Here is a 23,776-nt window from a genome sequence, read left to right as displayed (position 1 = left end):
ACTTTATCAAATAACGCGGCATTCCGATCGACATTAAAATAATGCGGGCTCGAGACGTTGCGTTCATTTACAGCGGACAGGGTAGCTTCTGACCGGAATCCGGGGAGCGCAGGCTGGTATGGAGTTTAGTTGACCGCAAACCGTATAAGTCCCATTTTTGTTTGACGCGCCTCAATAACTCCGCACTAAATGCAAGATGTGGTAAATAATAAGGTTAAGAAACGTCCTCGACAACCTGGACAAATATAGAGTGATGTTACGCCTGCATCATTTCCTTATTACAATGACAGTACCAATAATAATTTCTTACACGCTATTCGTTTTTTTTTATTCAGAAACAACACACTAAATAAATTCACGAGAAGCGAACTCGCAGGCTCGTCTTCAATGAGTCGTATTCGGTAAATAGACCTTGATTAACAACATGTGCTTCAGTAGCTCGGGTAATTTTATTATGCAGATGATGGAATTTACTTATACAGCGATGCGATTCTACTGCTAATGAAATGCGGTAAACGTTGTGTAAAATACAAATCGGAACTTGACCTTCAAATAGAAACGTATTGATTGTAAACGTGTTCTCATTGCCAAAACATAAGAAATAGAAATTTTACTTTCGCGAAATAAATTATACCAATTTATGAATTAAACATGCTTTGTTCATTAATTGTAAATAGCCCACAATAATAAAAAAGCATGGGTAATGGCTAAACGACCAATCTTTATGATGCACGACAGCAAACGAATATATAGCGGAATATATATTAAAAGAGGTTTTAATGCATGTGCGTCCTTGCCTAGTCTGTGCGGACAAGGCGGATCTGGTGGGCGATATTGATCCATCGTTACGCTCCTCATCCCAGAAAATGTAGCTGACGTTGGTTCACTGAAACGTTAATTTCAATTCGAATTTCGCCCATGTGTTAATTAAATTAATTGTCATTAAAACTTACATCAATCGTATGCCAATAGATGTTCCTTGCTTTTCAGGATTAAAATCAACAAAGAGCTTTACACTTGCGGTCAAAAACATAATTGCAAAATAATATCGAAATGGTTATCATTACGAATATTTGAAATGTGTATTTCATGATTAGCATGTTATATAGATGGAAATAATGACATTCCGCTTCGTCGGGAAAATGATTCTGAACCAGCGCAATATGCTGCGCGCCACGTCTGTCATACGGCTTTATATATGAGTTCTTTGTGAGATGGACAAATGATTAAGTAGTAAAATTATTTTTATAATAATTTCTGGTATTTTTCAAGCAACAATGCAACATAATAAAAAGATGAAAGACGAGTCCTGCATCACAGATGAACGAATGGGACAATTTAGAACAGAATATATCTTCATGTATGATACAATTGACACATAATAATTAAACGAAACGTAAAAATTATATAAAAAAACAAGTAATAGTTTGAGGAAAATTATGAGGAAATATTCTTTCTGTCTGCTTGTATAAGGTCAACGCACGACACCACAAAGCGACTCATGCGTATTGTCGCACTGTCGCATTGTTGTGATCGTACTGTTGCATTGTCGCCATCGTACTATCGCACTGTCGCCATCGTATTGTCGCACTGTTGTCATCGTATTATTGCACTATCGCATTGTCGCCATCGTACTATCGCATTGTCGACTATCGCCTTCCGGTACACAAACTATTCTTATCGCAGAAACAAAATAGATAACTTTATAAATATGAACCTTTAAATAGGTTACAGTTATAATGAAATCAAACTCTTATTAAGTTATATAATGGGCATTGATGTTATGAATGCCGAACTGTAAAGAATTTTTAAAAGTGGCTCCATCTAGGAAAAAATACAATGTGCGCATGTGTACCGGAAGGCGATGGACGACAATGCAACAGTACGATGACGATAATGCGACAGTGCGAGAATACGATAGCGATAGTACGATGACGACAGTACGATAACGCGATTTTTTCGATGGCGACGATACGATGGCGACAGTACGGTATGACTATCGCATTGTCGCCATCGTACTATCGCGTTGTCGTAGAGGTCGTCATCGTATTATCCCATTGTCGCCATCATACTATCGCACTGTCGCCATCGTATTGTCGCACTGTCGCATTGTCGACATCCTACTGCAGCATTGTTGCCATCGTACTATCGCATTGTTGCCATCGTATTATTGCATTGTCGGCATCATACTGTCGCATTGTCGCCATCGTACTTTCGCATTGTCGCCCTTTGGATTTTAATGTGTAACAACGATGGCACTAACGGTATTCCGTAGCATTCACTATTGCCTAATCGGATTCCGTACTTAACCGATAAGTCTGTGTGTCCGCTTGAAATATTTAGAGGACGATACTTGCATCCAATCAATAATAATTACCAGGCCACATGTCTTTTCTAAAGAATTGTATTGTTTCTATTAGATGTTACATATGTGTGAGACGGGCACATTTTTGTCATGTTGATTGATTATTGACATTATATTTTTTTCTAATGAAATTTTATGAGACATTTAGCGATATTTAAGTAAGAACGAAGAGTTTTGACATAATTACCGTCTGGCTTAATCAGTGGCGCACATGCGCAATTCATGAATTGTTAAAAAGTATCGCCTTAAAAGTGCTTGTCAAATGCAATAACATGTATGCAATTATCAACCATCTATAGAACGCAATTATATTGATCTTGTTATCGCAGTTCCAACTAAATAGACTTGGATGTACTTCATTAGCACAGTTAATGCTATTAGTTACGCAATTATATTGATCTTGTTATCGCAGTTCCAACTAAATAGACTTGGATGTACTTCATTAGCACAGTTAATGCTATTAGTTACGCAATTATATTGATCTTGTTATCGCAGTTCCAACTAAATAGACTTGGATGTACTTCATTAGCACAGTTAATGCTATTAATTACGCAATTATATTGATCTTGTTATCGCAGTTCCAACTAAATAGACTTGAATGTACTTCATTAGCACAGTTAATGCTATTAGTTACGCAATTATATTGATCTTGTAATCGCAGTTCCAACTAAATAGACTTGGATGTACTTCATTAGCACAGTTAATGCTATTAATTACGCAATTATATTGATCTTGTTATCGCAGTTCCAACTAAATAGACTTGGATGTACTTCATTAGCACAGTTAATGCTATTAATTACGGAATTATATTGATCTTGTTATCGCAGTTCCAACTAAATAGACTTGGATGTACTTCATTAGCACAGTTAATGCTATTAATTACGCAATTATATTGATCTTGTTATCGCAGTTCCAACTAAATAGACTTGGATGTACTTCATTAGCACAGTTAATGCTATTAATTACGCAATTATATTGATCTTGTTATTGCAGTTCCAACTCAATAGACTTGGATGTACTTCATTAGCACAGTTAATGCTATTAATTACGCAATTATATTGATCTTGTTATCGCAGTTCCAACTAAATAGACTTGGATGTACTTCATTAGCACAGTTACTGCTATTAATTACGCAAATATATTGATCTTGTTATCGCAGTTCCAACTAAATAGACTTGGATATACTTCATTAGCCCAGTTAATGCTATTAATTTATTATACAGTTGATGGAATATCCATATACTGCGTCGCGAGTCTACTGCTAATGAAATGCGAAAAACGAAATGTAACATACAAATCAGAACCTGACATTGAAAAAGAAACTTATTGATTGTTAACGTTTACGGATGAAAACAATAAATGATGAAATATTTCTTTCGCGAAATGAATTATTACATTTTATAAAGTGCACATGATTTGTTCATTTATAGTTCATATACTCAATTAATAGTTCCTGTACTGCTTGAACTGTTCATGAAATCGTGAATATAATTTCTCAAGGGTTAAACAAGCCCAGTTCATGTACACTAAAAAGGTCCACACCTTTTCAAAAAATATTTACGACTTAATTGTGAAACCTTTTCATGAATGAAAGTTCACGAATTTCATCCAAGAAGAAATCAAGGCATGAATACATGAATATTTTTTTATAAGCTAACAATAAGTATGACACAATAAACTTTATTTCGCTAAGGCAGATCAATTAATGTTCTTGAACATGTTGGTGTTTTCTTAGCATTTTATACTGTGCCATATTTACGTTCTTTCATTTTGTTAAACATTTTTTAAAAAGGGCCAAAACATTTTTTGCCCGTAAATCGTATGTCTAAATGATTCACTCCCGATTATTTTACGCAACCGAACTATCAAATTATAACATGAAAGTCAAAAAGACATAGATCTATATAAGCCCGTGGGATTGTTTTGACCTTAAAATGGCGACCTTGGTGTTTTTGGCTTCTTTTCCCAACGACATACAAATCTACCCATGTTTGATAAAAATCTGTTGAAATAACCATGACTTACTCGGTTTATTTGCAATCCGGCATTCCGCCTTTGGCCATTAACATATATACAAACGAAATATGGCCCAAAACGAAAAAAATCAATAGGGGTCATCTGCGAGTGATGATCAATGTACCTATGATGTTTCATGATCGTAGCCATTAGCGTTCTTGAGTTATCATCCGGAAACCATTTTACTATTTCGCGTCACCGTGACCTTGACCTTTGACCTAGTGACCTGAAAATCAATAGGGGTCATCTGCGAGTCATGATCAATGAACCTATGAAGTTTCATGATCCTAGGCATGAGTATTCTTGAGTTATCATCCGGAAATCATTTTACTATTTCGAATCACTGTGACCTTGACCTTTGAAATAGTGACCTGAAAATCTATAGGGGTCATCTGCGAGTCATGATTAATCTACCTATCAAGTTTCATGATCCTAGGCCTAAGCGTTCTTGAGTTATCATCCGGAAACCATTTTACTATTTCGGGTCACCGTGACCTTGACCTAGTGACCTGAAAATCAATAGGGGTCATCTGCGAGTCATGATCAATGTACCTATGAAGTTTCATGATCCTAGGCCCAAGCGTTCTTGAGTTATCATCCGGAAACCACCTGGTGGACGGACCGACCGACTGACCGACCGACAGACCGACCGACATGTGCAAAGCAATATACCCCCTCTTCTTCGAAGGGGGGCATAATAATACAATATAACATATTTGCGGTAAAAAAACATTACAATAAAAAAACGTTTGCATAAAAACAATTAACTATGTAATTCATTCATATGATTTAAACATGCAGCTATACAACAGCTATACCATTTATTTCTCATATCTTAGTTTAAAAGCTTTTATAAAAAAATGGCAATAGTTTTGAGCTTTAGAACAGTTTTGCAAGACCTCATTGATATGTATTTATTTATGGTAGGCCAGGATGTCCTGATATTATAATGAACGTCCTGCGACCGTCAAAGGCCAATAATTTAAACCGCTGATATTAAAACCTCGAGCGAAATCTCCCAATCTACATGTGGGCTTTTCACAAAATGCTGTGGACATATGTTATACTGGTCCTGACGTAAATAATATCATGATTTAAGAGGAACTCTAGTCGCCATTACAATTGTTGTTGTACATAACCATTCAAACACAGATAACCACAAACACCACTCAACAAAAGCTCCTTGCAATTAACTCAACATTGACAGATTACAAAGCACCAAAAACACATACAAATAAATATAGAAACACAAACACATCCCCGCCCCTCCCCAACCACCACCAGAACCACCCAAACATACGATGAAACGTTTTATTAAATTGCAATACCCATCAGGACCGCCCTCGAAAAAATCTAATATGTGATGTTTTTATGTATGTCAAAAAACTCTTTTCTGTGAACAGTGACATTTGGATGGGGCATCCGTGTCCTTTGGACACTATTGTTTTTATCTAATTGCAAATACATGAGATGATACTGATTCGATTGGATGAATCTGAGGCATACACAAACAAATGCAGTAGATCGACACATTTGAACAAAGCTATTTAGGTGGGCGATATTGGGCCATCGTAGCGCTTATGTCAATAAACTCAATACAAATACCTCATCATAAATCCTGTATCGTTGAAAATAACTAGGTAATCCTTGTGTTATATGATAATAATTATTCACAAAAATGTCCCTATAATATAATTTAAATGTGTTTCATCCTTCTGACGTCTAGATTTTAAGTAATTATTTGTGTAATTCATATTTCATGGATGAATAAATTGTGCAACGAAGAACAGAACATAACTGAAGTGCTGTTGATAACTTTGTTTTTTTCTTCAAAACAAAGACTGCGATATTCATCGATATTAACGTATGAAATAACAGCAGTTGCATTATTTGTCTTCTTGACAGCGACTTACATATTGATTAATGTATTTATGTATTGCAAAAACGTATTCCCTTGAAAGTGCGTGTCGCATGCAATTATTCATATCAACCATATATATATATATATATATATATATATATATATATATATATATATATATATATATATATATATATATATATATATATATATATATATATATATATATATAAATCTATTATTCCTTCTCCTATATCCACCGGTTTCAATCAATCCAATGCTCCCGCAGATGGTTCAATTGAGGCGGGTTGAGTCTAATGAGGCCGAACTTATATATATATATATATATATATATATATATATATATATATATATATATATATATATACACACACATATACACATATATAAATAAATAAATAAATATATATATATATATATATATATATATATATATATATATATATATATATATAACGTTGTTAGTCAAGTTGATGGTTGATCATTCACAATTATGTTTTTACTAATAAATATCACAGCCACACGCTAACCACCTGTAGTCTATCCCCCGCAACAAACGGGACGAGCGTTCATCAAAACTTTGCCGATAAACCAATTAATTTGATATCAACCACTGGTGATGACAATGACGCGGGATCAGGTCGTCGACGGCGGCCGAATTATGTAGAGGTTTTAATGTACCGACAGTCCATGTATACCGAACGATGTGAATTCCCTGCCCTGACGGGTATAACACAACTCTGAACAGCATCTCATTCCATTGAGTGTTTTAGGTTGAGAATAAAAAAATGAAAAATTTCGTAAAGCGTGAATTCCTCATGGGCGCGACTAGCTAGAGAAACATCGATTTTCCTCAGGAAAATATTTATCGCATTATATTTGAGACTTTATCCTTAATGGGACTTTTTCACAGATTTTGGCATGTTTTGAAGTTTGTCATTAAATACTTCAAATTTATAAATGTAAACATTAGAACTAAAAATCTCGAGTTTAAATCACAAATAAAAATGCAGAAAGATAAAAATCCCTACCTGGGCTCGAACCTTTGACCATTGGGGTAAAAGTTTAGCGTCAATACCACTCGAGCAACCGTCCTTCTTTCAAAAGAAATGTATTTTAATGTTCATTTTATGTATGGTAAAAAAATATAACGATAACAACCGGAATTTTCAAATTATTCAATCTTTTCGCTTTTGTAACGCTTTGTGTTTTTCAATTGCTAACGTTGACTTTAAACGAAAATACCGTTTCAGTTCGAATCTTCGTCATAAGTGCTATTTTGCTCACGGATGGACATTGTTTATTTATTTTTTGAATCCGTGACACAAATTAATTTTTTTTTTAATTGAGAACAGGTCACTTTTCAATTGCTAACGTTGACTTTAAACGAAAATACCGTTTCAGTTCGAATCTTCGTCATTAGTGCTATTTTGCTCACCGATGGACATTGTTTATTTATTTTTTGAATCCGTGACACAAATTAAAATTTTTTTTACTTGAGAACAGGTCACTTTCAGCGATTTTATTTATTATCTGAAATGTAACATCATCAAAATCAGTCATTAGAATTAATTGACGCATCATTTTCCTACTATAAGTTATAACCTTGTCTTTCCATTTTTTATATAGAGGATATTTGTTGGATCCGGTGGATTATCGATTTCAATTCACGAGTGATCATAGAAAATAATATTTTCACGAGTGGCGCAGCCACGAGTGAAAATATATGTTTTCTATGATCACGAGTGAATTAAAGTCGATAATCCACTGAATCCAACACATTTTCTTTTTATTTAATGCATTTTTCACAGTTTATATACATTGTTCAAGAGTTTAACTAACGAATTTTGCTGGGATAATGACGTTATTTCGTAAATAAAATGACGTCATTTCACAGTAAACAATGAAAATTATCGATAATTCTCACTGATAATTTTCACTGTTTGAAACAGTGAAATTATCAGTTTTAATTCACCGATATTTCTCTATAAACCACCGGAAAGCATTAAATAAATATATGTATCTTGAACTTTGACAGCTATGTATTTAAACATTATTATAAGTTTTGTTATAGAAAGAGTGTTTTCTTTTCGATTATAACGTATGGCATGGCAAAAAGGATATGTTTATTAAAGATTTATCCACTTCTAACTAGGAATCCAAGCCATCCAGACGTCGAGGCCGTGATAACTTCGCTCCATTTTTCTCATATATAGCTGTCATAAACACAGTTAATCCTCAACACGATCGTATTAGTTTCTAAGTATGTGCATTTACGACATTGCAAATTGGAATTAATGCCTTCGTATGTTGTTCAACCGTACCAAATCCGTTTTAATGCGATACATTAGGACTATTATTATAGTTTTTATATGTAATCAATATGGTCACATATGAACTCGTGCCTGCGTGCAAATAGACGAATAACCATGGGGTTATGAAATGTTTTATGAGATAAATTAAACACATTGTTCTATGAAATCGTAATCTAAAAATTAACAATACATGAATATTATATTCTAAACTGTAAAATTGTAAATTAATACATTTAATGTCATTAAAAACACGACTTTTTTGTTGTCCTAGTCAAAATTTCCCGTTCTGGTCGCATTTAAATGGAATCTAACGATGCCATTCTGAAAATCATTGCCTATGTGAGCGATATGGGGAATAACAGGTTACTGCCTGATCTTTTTGTAATATATCAGGCAAGGCTGAGAATAATATAATGACGAGGCTTGCCTCTGAATCTTCGATGCACGCTGTTTACAACGAACCATATGATCTGTACAATGATTGTATTAGCGATTATGATAATAATGATAATAGTAATTGCAATACTCTGTGGCGTGCATTTGTTAAAAGCCGATTAGAACAACTAAACACGGAATGTTCATGTCCATTTGTATGTTTGGATAGCAGGCTCCATTTTGGAAATGAACATTTTTGTGTTTCCAATATAAAGAGTGGAATTCCATTATTCATAATATGCTTCTAGATTATTCAGCGTTTCATTAAGCCCTTCTTTAATTTCTGATAAGTTACAGCAGCTGCCGCGTTTAGGAGATACATTGACAATTGATAAATATCTAGAATTCGCGGTTACTGCACTATTATCGTTTTCTTATTATCAGGTGATGCTTAGATTAAAAACACGCAAGCAAAGCTGTTATTATATCCGCATTTAGTCTGATATAGTACACACCGTTAGGGCAGTTACCTGTTGCTTGTTTATCAAGTTTCAAGTATTTTTATTGGAACATCGGAAAGCTAAACTTGAACATTTACATACGAGTAAACAAAATATAGGCAAAGTGCATCAGTCGATTACAATTGAAATAATGTAAATAGACATGTACTGGAAAGTGTTGAAACAACATGTACACACGTGTACGTATTTTAAACAACTCGGAAAGACCAAATAAGTAATAAATGCTAATATATTTAGAGTTCTATAAACCGTTTTTAGGAACAGCAAACACTTTACTCGCGGAGCTTCAAAGCATCAGTAATGAATCTGACATCATCGTTTATGTCTTAACCCATTTATGCATAGCGTCTAGAAAAAGGCCTTTGCGAAAAGCTTAGACCCAGATGGGACGCCGCATGATGCGGCGTCTCATCAGGGTTTGCACTGTTTGCTTAAAGGAATTTCTGTAAGATATATTCTAAATATATAAATAAATATACTAGACATCCCTAATTTGGGAAATAAATTGATCCACTTTTAAAGGAACGGAGAGTCCACTAGGCATAAACGGATTAAGTATTTTGACAAGATATAATATTTTAAATTGCACTTAATTTGACCTGTTGGAACGAATAAACTATTTTGCTCGATTTTATAGATTGAGCAAGTTTGAAATTAGTAATATTCGGATTTAAGTGTGTTTGCGTTGCAAAGTTTACATGTGCGTTTTTTTGTAGGTGTTATTATAACTACCAGTCTTTATCTCCAATTTATGGGCGCTTAGGCTTGATCTTGATAACTGTTGTGTATGATTTCCAATGTTATTATGAATAATAAAGGAGTTAATCGCCTTTTTAACATGGTCATATCTGATATTTATTCGTGCAACGAATTCACGTTATGAACAAGTGACAAAGGCGATGAACTCCTTTATTTGTATAATGAAGGCATGGAAGTCCCAATAAGTGTTATCAAGTTGTTTGATACAAAATATCTTGGCAATCCTTGATTATAAATGCGAGCTATGGAGATTTAATGTGACAACTAATATTGAACGTCTTCAAATAAAGTTCTGTTAAAACACTGTTAAATGTAAAATCATCAACATCTTTAGTACCATTATATGCTGAAGGTGGTCGCTTTCATTGATTGGTAAATAAGTACAAAGTGTTTATTTATTTTGTTAACTGTACATAAATAAGCAAAGACTTTGTATCCATAATATTGTCATTGGTATGCAAAGAGTAGAAATTGATAGTCAAATAACATCGTTAATAAGTCCACACAAATTCGCCAAATTTTTAAGCATTCGATATTTACAGAGGTATGGTTCTTTCTTGAGTCTTTCGTATTGATATCTCTATTCCTCTATTAAAAGATATGGATAGTGTAACTGTTGATTTGTCAACCTCATTATTTGTTTACAAATAATTTAAACATGTAGTCTAAAAGTTCCGCATTTATTTGTTATTGTCAATACAACCCATAGACATAGCATTGCTAAAATACGCAATCATATTGGACGATTAAAACTGTCAGACATTTGAACATTATCAGAAACGAAAGACAGCGCGCTTTATGTATTATTGAATATTGACGACTATAAGGACGCGTATTCTTAAATAACCATTTTATCTATAAAAAACAGTATAATAATATTATATTTCTTAGCACATTCACGTTTGCTCAATTGGGGAATAAAGACGGGTTTCACTCATTAATTATGTACATGGACGCTATTTCTGTGTCCCTTTGTAGACGGGTTTATGTGTGTTATCAATTAATCACCTTTTAAGCGTTTATATTCTTTATCATTAATTATTATTAATTACATGGATGCTAAGTCCATGTTTCAAATAATTGTTCTCATAGTTTATTAAGAAAAAATTATGAAAATCGAGACTACTAAACCCGGATCACAAACGCAATTTAACACCTGATTGTCAATTGAGTTGAAGTTCTTGAACACCGCTGGTGGTACCGTGCGCAAACTTATCTCTAATTATGTGTACCGTTTGTTGTCAGTGCTCACAGCAAACGCTACCGGACCGTTATTGGTGACTTCCGTGAAAGTGTGCATATTAAAATCAACTAAATCATAAAAAGTAGTTGATTGATAATGTCAATTTATCAAAATAACTGGCATTCCAATCGACATTAAAATAATGAGGGCTCGAAACCTTGCGTTCATTTTCAGCGGACAGGGTGGCTTCTGACCGGACTCCGCGGAGCGCATGCTGGTATAGAATTTAGTCGACCGCAAATCGTACAAGTCCGATTTTTGTTTAACGCGCCTCAAAAACACCGCACTAAATGCAAGATGTGGTAAATAATAAGGTTTAAGAAACATTCTGGACATCCTCGACAAACATAGAGTTATTTTACGCCTTCATCTTTGCTTTATTACAATGACAACACAATTAATAATTTCTTAGATGCTATTCGTTTTTTTAATTCAGAAACAACACACTTAATAAATTCACAAGAAGCGAACTCGCAGGCTCGTCTTAAATAAGTCGTATTCGCGGATCACGCTCATATTCGCGCTCACGTTAACATCCACGTGCACATGGAAAACTCGCTAAACATACCCCCACATAGCCATTACCTGTGTACGATAACGTGACTGCACCACCTTAGGGAGTAAGGTAAGTAATAAGTAAGTGCATTCATAAGGTATAGCGAATACAGAAATGTAGGTTATACCTGTAAATGCCTCTACAACTGTAATTATTCCAAAAAATGTCATGCATTTCAGTCGGCAAGGCGTCCGTAAGCAGCTTACATAGTTCGATTGGACGAGATAATTCAATATATTATGCCGACTAATAATTGCCTACATGGTTTAATACAATGGCATTAACGGAATGGTTATAATGATTTCTTAAAAAGAAATCGTAGTATAATAAAATTATATAAATACGCAGTTTGTTAATGTCTTATTTAAATTGCTTTTTCTGTATAAAAAAGGTACAGGTTTGTACATGTATTACAATGTGTCTTTGGGTACGGTAAATATGATCGACATTCATATGTACGCGGTGAATAAAATAAAATAAAAACTTATCAAAATTTAACATCAGCATTATTTTGAGACAGTGGTGAAGAGAAAAGCGACCGCTAGAAGTATGAACGCACAAACGGGTTGGATACTCCAAAAGGCCAAGAATCCTTATGTTAGAGTGCGACACAATCCCTAATCTAAAGGATTGCCAGCCAAATGCATTTACTGCCGCCACCTTGCCCGGATAAGATGGCGATGATGTACACCGTGCACTCCCCAATTCCCGCTCCCCGGACAATACCCCCAACGCCTCTCCATGCAATACGTCCGTTCCTGAAAGTATAAGAAAAAAACACGACAAGTCCAATATTAAAATCAAACCCGTCAGTTACTATTAAAATTGGAACGCTGAATGTATGTGGACTAAAGAAAAGGTGTATTTACCCAGATTTCTGTGAATATATTAATCAGTTTGACATATTTTGCTGCACAGAATGCAAAATAGACGAGCATGATGTAATTAAAATTGATGGTTTTGAGTTTTAAGCCCATCCACGAAAAATGAAATTCCACAGAAAGTCAGGGGGTCTGGGTATTTTTGTCAAAGAAAAATTATTCAAATTTGTAGAAATTATCAAAACTGACTCCGATTATATCCTTTGGGCAATACTTAAAAAGGGTTGCATTTCAATCGAACACAACGTCCTACTTGGAATAGTGTACATTCCACCTGAATCATCAAGATTCTTTAACCTAGATGAACTCAATAATTTCGAAATCGAGATCACTGATATGAGCAACGAATATAGTCACGTTATAATAACAGGCGACACTAACGGCCATACAGCCCAATTATCCGACTTCATAGTATTCGACGATTTCTTGTCCGAATACTTTGGCTTCGACAATGACATGATTAATAATTTTAACCATAAGTATAATTTACTTAAATATAATATGAACATAGAGAGGAACTCACGCGATCCTAAAATAAACGGAATAGGCAAAACCATAATAAATATTTGTAAAAACAACAATCTACTCATCCTAAATGGAAGATTCAGTAAAGATAAGAATATAGGTCGTTCAACATTCAAAGAGAATTCTGTTATTGACTACATCCTTTGCTCAGTAAATACCCTAAAATACTTACACAGTTTTGAAACCATAGAACTTGACCCAGTGGTCTCTGATGGCCACTCTGTGTTGTCCTTAAACATCAAACCTCCAAAAGTGATCGAAAATAAGAAAAATCAAAATCCTAAACAACACCAAAATCGGCTATGGAAATCAGATTAACAAGCCGAATTCGTCTTGAATTTAGAAAATCATGATTTAACACCAATGTACTCTTTACTTAATACTACAAATAGTGCGGCTCATACTACTACTACCACTTCTTGCACTACTACTCAGAGCTCTAGATAAGGATTTGTGAAATTAGTACCGGTACTTCCAGTGACAGAAAGAAAAGGAGTAACGCTGAAAATCAATTAGTACCTGTACTACCATATCCAACAATACAGGTAGTAATGTACTACCTGTGTTCTTGGATATTGATGGGTGTATAACTGACTTTTCAGAAACATTTGCAACAATTATAATAAACATATTTAGCTTCTTTAATTATGATGCAAATACAAAACACATAAACACTCATAACTAAATACTATTTCTTCATTTTTATTGACAAAAACACAAGCCAACTAGTAAACTAAGTAATAGAACACTAATATCACTGTCAGAAAAGCTTAAGCAAACACTTCAGCTCAGGGATCATATTTTTTTCGGTTTTGTCGGTCCTAGACCGATTGGGGTCATGAAAGACCGATTGAAAATCCCAAACAGTCGGTCCGATTCTGTTTGCTATTAAAATTCCCATGACCATGTCATAAAATCGATTACACAGTGTACATGCTAACACACCCTTATGACATTCTTATCTCGATTAGTTGTGATAATCCATTCGCTGCAGTCTCTAAACCGGTCAGGACCGGTTTATTGCACGTCAGACCAAGAATCAAAAACTTGTGAACAGCGGATTAAAGACGCATCCGGAAAGACGCGTCTGAATGCACGCGCTGTAACTAAACAAAACATGCCGATACATTTTCCACCAGCGTAATAATCCGGTAATATAACTATCAAAGAAAGTCGCGGATCTGATCGACAGAACATCCGAAAGTTATTTTTATGGGAGGAACTTCACATAAAATAGTACACAAGAAAAATAATATACATTGAATAAATCTTTAGTAAAACCGTGTTAGAATCGAAATAATTCGTGTACTTTATACTTTGTTGTTGAATAACTCACGACCGGAAAATTAGATGCGTGGTTTCAAATGCTTGGCTCTCGTGATTAAATCCCTACGCATCAAAACTATCGGCCGTGGGTTATTTGACAACAAATAATTTCTTTATTATTTGGTTTGTTGTTGTCAGTAGCCAACCTACGCACAGACATTTGGTTCAGTGCATGTTTGTAAGCTATTATCGAGCCGACAACAATTTAAAACATCGGTATAGACTTACACAGATTAATAATATTGACAACGATGAAAAGTCTGATAAAACGGCACACGAAACAACAATGAAATACCAAATTATAAAACCAGTTGATAAAACTCGTTCCGTTTAAAAAACAAGAGCACCGCCTTGCGGGTGCAGACCGCTCATCTATTTTCTTTTTAAAGGTGAAGGGACTCTCATTTTCAATCACAAAGGAGGGAGGAGTGGAGTGAAGAGGGGTGTATAGTGTGGGGTTGTGGACATTTATTACATTATCTTCCAAAAAAGCGAAAAAAAAAAAAAAAAAAAAAAAAAAAATCGGGGGGGGGGGGGGTATAGTGTGAGGGTGTGGTGATAATTTGTGAGATGATCTTAAAAAAAAAAAAAAAAAAAAAAAAAAAAAATCAAAAAAAAAATTTGGGGGGGGGGGGGTGGGGGGGGTGGGGTGGGGGTATAGTGTGAGGGTGTGGTGGTCATTTGTGAGATGATCTTATAAAAAAAAAAAAAAAAAAAAAAAATTAGGGGGGGGGGGGAGGGGGGGGGAGGGGGGGGGAGGGCACGGGGGATGGTTTGGGTGAAGTCTATTGTGGTATGTCAGGTAAGAGTAGTTTCATCAAAGTATCAATCAAATCTAATCATAAATAAAGAAGTTATGGCAATTTTAGCAAAATTTAATAATTTGACCTTGAGAGTCAAGGTCATTCAAAGGTCAAAGTAAAATTCAAGTTGCCAGGTACAGTAACCTCATGATAGCATGTAAGTATTTGAAGTTTGAAAGCAATAGCCTTGATACTTCGAGTGGATCGAAACACAAAATTTAACCATATATTAAAAGTTACTAAGTCAAAAAAGGGCCATAATTCCGTAACAATGACAACCAGAGTTATGCAACTTGTCCTTTTACTGTACCCTTATGATAGTTTGTGAGTGTTCCAAGTATGAAAGCAATATCTATGATACTTTAGGGGTAAAGTGACCAAAACATAAATCTTAACCAAATTTTCAATTTTCTAAGTATAAAGGGCCCATAATTCCGTCCAAATGCCAGTCAGAGTTACATAACTTTGCCTGCACCGTCCCCTTATGATAGTTCATAAATCTTGCAAGTATGAAAGCAATAGCTTTGATACTGTAGGAATAAAGTGGACCTAAACACAAAACTTAATCAAATTTTCAATTTTCTAAGTATAAAAAGGGCACATAATTCTGTCAAAATGCCAGTCAGAGTTACATTACTTTGCCTGCACAGTCCCCTTATGATAGTTAGTAAGTGTTGCAAGTATGAAAGCAATAGCTTTGATGCTTAAGGAATAAAATGGACCTAAACACAAAACTTAACCAAAATTGTCAATTTTCTAAGTATAAAAAGGGCACATAATTCTGTCAAAATGCATGCCAGAGTTATCTAACTTTGCCTGCCCAGTCCCCTCATGATAGTAAGTAAGTGTACCAAGTTTGAATGCAATAGCATTGATACTTACTGAGAAAAGTGGAACTAAACGCAAAACTTAACCAAAATTTGCAATTTTTTAAGTACAAAAAGGGCACATAATTCTGTCAAAATGCACGCCAGAGTTATCTAACTTTGCCTGCCTAGTCCCCTCATGATAGTAAGTAAGTGTACCAAGTTTGAATGCAATAGCATTGATACTTTCTGAGAAAAGTGGACCTAAACGCAAAACTTAACCGGACGCCGACGCCAACGCCAACGCCAACGCCAACGCCAACGCCAACGCCGACGCCAAGGTGATGACAATAGCTCATAATTTTTTTCAAAAAATAGATGAGCTAATAAAATGGACCTAAACACAAAACTTAACCAAAATTGTCAATTTTCTAAGTATAAAAAGGGCACATAATTCTGTCAAAATGCATGCCAGAGTTATCTAACTTTGCCTGCCCAGTCCCCTCATGATAGTAAGTAAGTGTACCAAGTTTGAATGCAATAGCATTGATACTTACTGAGAAAAGTGGAACTAAACGCAAAACTTAACCAAAATTTGCAATTTTTTAAGTACAAAAAGGGCACATAATTCTGTCAAAATGCACGCCAGAGTTATCTAACTTTGCCTGCCTAGTCCCCTCATGATAGTAAGTAAGTGTACCAAGTTTGAATGCAATAGCATTGATACTTTCTGAGAAAAGTGGACCTAAACGCAAAACTTAACCGGACGCCGACGCCAACGCCAACGCCAACGCCAACGCCAACGCCAACGCCGACGCCAAGGTGATGACAATAGCTCATAATTTTTTTTCAAAAAATAGATGAGCTAAAAATGCCTAAGGAAATTTTAATTGTACATGTATTACACCACCTTCATGAATAGCAAAATCAATGGTATATATATATATATATATATATTAACGTAATTTGTCATGATTTCGGATATACATGGTCGGATACTTTTCCCCATTTATATCCGGACCGATTGATGTTGCGGGAAAATATGATCCCTGCTTCAGCTGTCTGTAATACTAATACAGTCAATCTGATATTAACATGTTTTAGCCTTTTTCCTTGGTTTATATGCTTCACGAAGTCTTTTCTTTCTCCTTTTCTTGTCACTTAACCATTTTTTTCACTGCTGGCACTGGATCAAACTGCTGCAGCTGTGGTCCAAGCATACTGATTTTAAGAAGAACATCAAGTGTATCTGTACTTAAAGTACACTACTTTTTGTTTATGAAAAGTCTGTATAATACAAACCTTCATAGGCCCACACTGTGCTCAATTTACAAGGCTTAGCAGCACTGCGGCAAATTTTACAATTTAGCCGTAAAACGCCTTCATTTTTTTCTGTTACGAGCCAATCATATTTTGTTTTCTAATAATCAACAGTTTTGGTTCGGATACGGTTCCCATCATGCTTTCTTCCTTTTTTTGCCACCAATGCAATTAAATTGTCCAATATCGGGGCGACAATGTCATTTTCTGCGCTAACACATTGGATTTCATGATGGTTAGACGACCTTATGTAGCCTAATAAAGTGTATTTTTGAACAGAAAGCGGCTTAGCTGGCCCCCCTTTGCGCATAGGGTCTCGGGTCGTTTCGCCCTTAATCCCGTTCGCCCTCTGTCACCCCGGGTCGTTTCGCCCAGGGTCGTTTCGCCCTTTCAAGTGGGTTGTTTCGCCCTTATTTAATTATTATGTAATATTAGGCTTTTGTAAATGATTCTTTCGCTCCGAATAGTATTTGTTTAACATATATGGAAAATTAAGATTTTTAATACAAATTTTATAATAAATTGCAATTTTAATTTAGTACTTGTTTATCATATATGGGAAATTAAGATTATTCAATTATTACAAATTTGATGTTTGCTCAATTATCCGTTTGATTTTAATTGCAATTAATTAACGGAAACGTTATGATTCATTGTGTTACAAACGTAAAGTATTACGATTAATTAGTTTGGCAGAGGTATGATGCATTGATTTGCCAATTAAAATAATTTCGGGACCAATTTAACAATTATCAAACACACTTAGATCGGAAGACGTGTGATCAGATGATTGACTAATTACTAGCACAGAAACATCAAAAGGAGACATTATAAAGGCGTGATAGTCATATTGTTTTTGACGGGTTTACGGGTATCGAAAATGACGCGACGGAATAAACATACATATTAGAGCCCAGTCTCAAACTTTTCGGTAATTTTAATTAACGAAAAGCGCCGTTAGGTTTCAGACCAACCAATCTCGCCGCGCTGACGCGGACGTATCGATACGGCCAGATATTTTTCGTAAATGCGTAAAAGGGATATTGAAGTCGTAATTGTACGGCCAGTTTATAAAAATAAATGCGTAAACCTTCATTAAAAAGCCGTATTTACGGCTGTACGGCCCTTATCTAGAGCTCTGACTACTACTACTACTTCTTCTAATACAACTTCTGCTACTACTTTTACTTCATCTAATATAACTACTCTTAACACAACAACCACCACCAACAACATCAACAACAATAATAGTACTATTCAACACGACAATTCTATCAACACCGAAAACAATAGTCGCAACAACAACAACAGTATCAATATGGCCCTCACACAAATAGCACAACTATTCCATACGACAGCCGTGCAAACATTTCAACCAAAATCATTTCATCATAAAAAACAAAGAAACACACCACATTCAATCAAATCTAAACCCTGGTACGGGCCTCAATGTAATAACAAGAGATTAACCTACAAACGAATGCGTAAACACTACAGTCAAAACAAAACATCAAACAATAAAAACGCACTGAACCATTCAAGCACAGAATACAAACGAATCGTGCATTTCCATCACAAAAACATATACATCGTACTCAAACCCAATTACGAACCATGAAAAACAAACAACCGAAGCATTATAGGAATTACCTTAAATCACTCGAAAGTCACAAAGACGAAATTAAACCAAACATCGAACAATTGTATACATATTTCAAAGAATTAAACACAACACCAAATGAAAACACAAGTGATCATGACCTCTTTAGCGTTGAACCTAATATAATTGACAACAACACAGAAACTACCCTTTACTCTCTGATCAGCAGTGATGAAATTGATAAAATGATCAACAAATGTAAAAACGGCAAAATATGTAGCCAGGCCGACACTATTTGCAATGAATATATTAAAACCACGATAACTCTGATGTTTCCAATTTACACTAAACTTTTCAATATGATATTTAACAGTGGAATTATACCAGACACCTGGTCCAAAGGTTACATCTTTCCAATATACAAAGGTAAAGGCCCACGCGATAGCCCTGAAAATTATAGGCCCATAACGATCCTATCATGTCTAGGCAAACTATTTACATCCGTCTTATATGAAAGATTAACAAGGTATAGCAATGAAAATTCCATAATCAACCAAAATCAAGCAGGCTTTCGTAAAAACTTCTCCACAACAGACAACATATTCCGTCTTAATTTTCTTATAAACAACATGAACAAATTAAAGAGTAAACTATTTGTGGGCTTTGTAGACTTTACCAAATGCTTTGACCTAATCCCCAGAGCAGAACTATTCCATAAACTAATTAACAACAATGTCCAAGGAAAACTCATTCGAATTATAAAAAAACATGTACGACAACATCAAATCATGTGTCCAAACAAAAAATGACACTCAGCTTTCTTTGCCTGCGACCAGGGTGTACGACAAGGGGACAACCTTTCTCCCTTTTATTTTCCTACTACCTTAATGACTTACTCGAACACCTTAAAAACAATAACAACAAAGGGATTCAAATTCAATACCAGGATGGGGAAACAATGCATTTCCTTGCAATAATAGCCATACTGTTCGCCGACGACACGATTCTATTAGCAGATTCCCCAAAATCTTTTCAAAAATGTCTAGACGATTTCAAAAAATATTGCAAACAATGGAAATTAACAGTAAATGTAGATAAAACGAAAGTCATAATATTTGTCACCAATAAAAGAACTTGGAAACACTACTCATTCAAAATAAACAATAAACTTATTGAAATAGTAGACACTTATAAATATCTAGGAACATACTTTAGTCACAGTGGAAGTTTTTTTAAAAGCAAGAACACATATTGAAGAACAAGCAAACAAAGCACTGCACCTACTATACAAAAGAATAAACAATCTCGATCTTCAACTCGACTTGCAAATATCAGTATGCGATAGCTGAATCCTACCAATTCTAACATATTCCACTGAAGTATTTGGATACGAAAACACAAACAATCTGGAGAAAATACATATATCTTTTCTTAAGAAATAACTAATTTCAGAAAATCAACTCCCAATTCATTTCTCTACGCAGAGCTGGGCAGATACCCAATACAAATACAAATAAAAACAAACACGATAAAATATTGGTAAAAGATAATAAATAGCGACCACACAAAATACACATACATACTATATAAGTATATGCTAAATAGCCCTCAAACTTACAAATGGCTCGACTACATTAAACAGATATTCAACGAAACAGGAAATACATACATTTTCGAGGCCCAAAATCATATCAACACAAACAACGTCCACCAGGCAATTAAACAAACTCTAATGGATCATTTTTTACAAGAATTGGAAGCAAAACTTAACACGTCAAACAAAGACAAACACTATCTCCTGTTCAAAAACAATATTAAACTCGAAAAGTACATAACATCACTTCCAAGTAACCTTACAACAAACCTCATTAAATTCCGAACTGCTAACCACAAACTACCAGTTAAAGTGCAAAAGATGGTCTAATATTCCTCATAACTTAAGAAACTGCCCCTTTTGCCTCCAGCTAGGATTAGGAGAATTAGGAGACGAATTTCATTACGTCCTTGTGTGCCCACACTCCACAGAACAAAGGCGTCAATTGATCCCGGGATATTACTCCACACGCCCAAATATCATCAAATACATTGAATTAATGCAGTGCAACAGCATTAACATGGCTAAACGCACAAGCTTGTTTACTCGTAAAATTATGGATGCGTTCACAAACACACAATAACTAACGTAGAATCCATGACACTACATCAAAATAAATAAACATACATACCTGCAATTCAAGGCAAATCCAAATCAGTAATCCCGCATGTGACTTTTGCAGAGCACGTGCAAAACTTTCCAATTTCATTCATAAACGCACTGCTTACACACACCCAACTCTGATCTACACGCGATCTCGATTTCGGCATGTAGGTCAGGTCTATTGGGTAAATCGATTGTTCTAAAAATAATTTAATCACAGGCTGCATACCACTGAATCCATACTCAAGCAAACGAATTAGATTAAAAACCATCTTTTCGATTCTATGAGGTTTAATTATCTAATGAACACACTTGTTATGCGCAATATAACTTTTATTATTGTTGCACGATTAAATTACTAAGTCTAATGTACATTATTATAGTGTTTGATTCGTTGCATGTTCTCTCAAATGCCTTGTAAATTCCGACTACATTCACCTTATAATAGTTATAGATGCTTAACTGTAAACAATGAAATATTATTGCATACATTGTTTATGCACTTCGACTATATCTCGTTAAAAAACGTTTGACTAAATATTTTAAGCACTTGTATAGTCTCCCGAACTTCTAGCAGATGTAACCAATATGTGTACTATGTGTTGTATTTATATGAATATGTTTTTTATTTCTTATAACCAGCAACCTTCGAATATTGAATACATATTATGTCTATTCGCGTTTTACTAAACCTTACCATATGCTGTAAATTGTTGATACTTTTGCCTATTTACCATCATTGGCGTTGAGACGCTTCTTACATTTAATAAGATCTTTTTAATACATACATTTTAATACTAATATCTGCCATTACTATTTTCGGACGAATATATTCTTTATGCGACTTTACTAATATCATAACGGTTAAATAAGCTACTATAATTACTGCATAAAAACTTATATAAATGAAAAGAAAAATCTGTTTAAATTAGTATCACTGAAACAATATTCATTCAATACAAAGATATAATCAAAACATAGAAAATGTAAAGCACAACTGTCCCCGGTACGCCTTTTTTACAAAGATAAAATTTGGTTATAGTATGAAACTTCACTTATGTCTCTGTTATTGAAAACATGCTTTCAACTATGTATATCGAATAACATGTGATAGAACGCAGTCTCATGACCAAAAGCGATGTTTATGCTTATGCCATGTCTGTTATTATCATGGAACGTGACAGAAATAAAGATATTGTGTATGTGTGTGTGTGTGTGGTTGCCTACCGAGAGACCAAGACCAGTGCGAGAATGTTTGGGTGCGATCGCAGCTGAGTACCAGCCTTAAGTCTAAAAAACAATATCAAGTGTTGTTATTTGTCTGTTGTGGAGTTGTTAACACGCTTCCATGAAAATATTACACGGAAGACATAACATATTTACTTAAAGTCAAACACATAGCAAATATATTTTGGAATATATATTACTAAGGATGCATTTTTTTTCAAAAAAGATAAAATAGATCTTCGCTGCTATAGGACTTAAAGTCATACAATACAACCGCTTGATGTTATAGCTGCCTGTCAATAAAAATATCATCATATTATAGTGTATTTTCATCTTCAATCGTCAGTTTAATATTTTATAAACTACTTAAATGTATAAAAAAATATAGCATAACCAATAACCAGATAGAAAAATAATGATACTTTAGAATCATTTTACATATTTATCATAAAATAATTTATTTCAGTTAAATCGTAAAATGAAACTTGTCTTCTTATCATTTGAAATACAATAATAATACATGCAATCATAATGGCAATACTTTGTTTTACAGCAAACAATTGCATTCTGCTGGGTTTTGATTAATACTATGCATACAGGACAACATTACAAATAAAAGTCTGCGTAAGAATCTAAAACTTTATTTACAGACACACGTATTGTACTTACATGAATGTGTTTTAAATACTGTTATATAGAAATGTTGTACAATCAGTGTATATAATTTAATATGACGTCCAATAATACTGTTAAATCACAAAAAAATTATACGAGATAACCTTTAATTTAACTCAATCTTTTGGATTTAAACAATTATGACATAATTAAAGCAGTAACAAAGTAATGATTTAACGAGATAACTATGGTACTGACGTATCAGTGCATTGCGAATTACACGTATAACAATGGAAAAATGATGGGATGGAGTTGTGACCATCAGACACATGTTTGTAGACCAGTTCATTTTTGAAACTGACCAAGTGCCAAAAATCTCGTGTACGTGTAAATGATTTAAGTAAAAAAATGTATTTATTTAAGAAATGTTTGCCATGAATCTGG

General features: G+C 34.5%; 1 long non-coding RNA gene across 1 annotated transcript; it reads right to left on the bottom strand.

The window, feature by feature from the left end:
• Window positions 1-11,829: 11,829 nt before the first annotated feature.
• LOC127866918 (uncharacterized) lies at window positions 11,830-21,669 on the bottom strand. Its single transcript, XR_008043160.1, has 2 exons — window positions 21,519-21,669; window positions 11,830-12,790 (listed from the first exon to the last, which is right to left on the bottom strand). It is a non-coding gene; the product is annotated as an uncharacterized LOC127866918 (long non-coding RNA).
• Between the last annotated feature and the right edge of the window lie 2,107 nt (window positions 21,670-23,776).

This window comes from Dreissena polymorpha, chromosome 2 (genome assembly GCF_020536995.1).
Source record: "Dreissena polymorpha isolate Duluth1 chromosome 2, UMN_Dpol_1.0, whole genome shotgun sequence".
NCBI classification, from domain to species: domain Eukaryota; kingdom Metazoa; phylum Mollusca; class Bivalvia; order Myida; family Dreissenidae; genus Dreissena; species Dreissena polymorpha.
Note: the sequence above shows the minus strand (reverse complement) of the source record. Positions and strands in the feature narration are given on the sequence as shown.